Source organism: Artibeus jamaicensis, unplaced genomic scaffold, assembly GCF_021234435.1.
Source record: "Artibeus jamaicensis isolate MK-2021 breed Jamaican fruit bat unplaced genomic scaffold, CSHL_Jam_final scaffold_1283, whole genome shotgun sequence".
In the NCBI taxonomy this organism is placed as follows: domain Eukaryota; kingdom Metazoa; phylum Chordata; class Mammalia; order Chiroptera; family Phyllostomidae; genus Artibeus; species Artibeus jamaicensis.
The window spans coordinates 14900413-14902825 of record NW_026522028.1 but is presented as its reverse complement, the minus strand read 5'-3'; positions in this window follow the sequence as shown (position 1 = coordinate 14902825).

The following is a 2413-nucleotide window of genomic DNA, read 5'->3' as shown; positions in this document are numbered from 1 at the left end:
TGTCAGTGAGCAAAGGCCATTGGATATGACACTGACAGGTGAAACCAGTCAGCTGGAGGAAGGGTGCAAGAGTGAAGTGGGAGATAAAGATTTCAGATTTTAAAAAATGAGGACTTGAACCTTAAAAGGAGTAAATGTAATCCAAACACTAATACTTTTCACTTAAATTCTCCAAAGCAATCATCCCAATTACACTTCTTAAATAAGGCACCAACTAGATATGAACTTTTCCTTAAAGTATAGGTCAGAATTTTTGTTGCCAGATGAGATATGAGGGTATGGATAATCAGTCACACTTCTACATAAAATGCAAGTCTGCCAAGATAGTCCTTGCTGTGGCTCTTGCTGAGTGTAATTGTTCCTGTTGCAAGTATGAACTGTCACAAAGGGAAAATGGGAGGATTGATTTAGTATCTTGGGAATGGCTGTCATTTTCATCAGCATATCTAATGTCTTTTTCCTTAAGCAATCTTGATAATGGTATAATTTTCAGTGAACACTGTTCAATGGAAGGCATATTGTGAGGGTTCCATAAAATGTTAGGGCTTGAATTTATGGTTCAGCTCCTACAGTGAGATTTTCCAAATGTGGTGCCAGAGTACTATTAAGAGCACCAGTGAATGAACCAATGGGGGGAGGGAATGTTGCCTGTGATAACAAAGAGAGTGCAATAAAACAGTTTTATTACAGTCAAGCAAGATAAAAATATTGTAGTGAGTCTATCTGGGAAGCACCTAATTCTGGAACAGGAAGGACATAGCTAGTATTTTACAAATAGTCTCTTTTAATAGAATTTCCCCCACTTCAGCAGATTCCTCCTCCCTTACCTTATGCAGAAAGTCTTATACTTCACTTTCTATTTGCCCATTATTTTGACATCATTTACTAGTTTTCCCAATTTCATTCCTGACTGGTAAATCACAATTGACATTTGGCTTATTTCGAAACAGACAGGGACAAGGTACTAGATTTTGCCAAATGGTGATGCAATAACTCATTGTAATCGAAAGTCAGAACTCCAGGCATCTCTGCTGGACCTATGAGAAGTAACAGCTTCCAAACAGCATGATTTTATTTGGCTGAAAACTAGCCCTTTCTGTTCTTTAGCAATGCCTATATGCTTCTTGTAGCACAGAGGAAAAAAAAAAGTCTGTGCCGATTTACACAGATTTCCTAAATTCTTAACAACCAGCTCTAGATTATCTTCATCTCTTTCATCCTCTACTTTCACAGTTGGGTACCCACAGGAGCTCCTGGGTTTAGCAAACTATGTTATCATCTCTCCTCACAGCCACACCATAAATATGTGGAAGGATCCTTATGACATATTTTTATATTTTATTCACATTAAATAATGTATCCTTACTACAATGATCTTGGTCACCTACTCATTATTTGTTCCTGAGTCTTCCCTCTGAAGTTGCATCAACTTCTTTAAGACTTTCTTATTAACTTATTTGGCCAAGAAGTATAATCAGTGGTTTATGAGAAAGCAATCACTGGGGATACAATGAACGTATTATGTGCCTCTCCTACTACACTCCCTGGAGGTTGACATTGGTGGAGTTTGCAGTTACTAAAGCAAACTTTGTGAGGCTTTGTCCCTTCATCTGACCTTTGTCTCCTTTTCCAGTCTGATCCATTGCCACGATTCCCTTTGCTTTCTATTCTCCAGCTTGTTGAACTATCTTTGGTAAGATAGCTTCTGTTTCAGTCCTATTGCAAGCAATAGAACCTACTTGCTATGACCAATAACGTCCAACATCTCTGTGGCTTAACACAATAAGAACCTATATATCACTCCTATGAATACCATGGTGGGTATTTTTGAATCATGGGTGGACTTCCAAGTGGCCATTCAGGACCTATGCCTGACATTTACAGTCCTCTAAGGCCTGGTCCCATATGCCTTTCTATCCTTTCTTCCTGTGATTAGCATGACACTTTTAGAATTGGGCGATATTTGTAAAGCAAACAAGAAAGACAAGCGTATTACTGAAATGTGATTGGAAGGCTGGTTTCAAGAAGAGGTGCCTGCCATCGATACATCAGAATAGCATACCTCAATGAGACCACCTATACAACCATCTCCCAGACTCCCTTTCTCTAGAGGAATAAACCAAACTCTGGATGACTTAAGTGGGAAAAGGTTTAATGAAAAGGTTCTAGGTAGCTCAGAAAGTGTTTCTAGGAAGACTGAAACCTGGCTGACACATTGGCTGATATAGCCCAAACTGCTGAAAGTCATACCACAATGTGATACACCTGCTGTTTCCAGCGAATACTCGATGCCACAGCTTGTATCACAGCACCAGTGGCATTTGACAGTGGATGCATCTACCTTTGCCCTGGAATCCAGACGTGGCTGCCATTGCTGCCACCGCTGTTGCAACCATCACCAAAATGGTTTCTC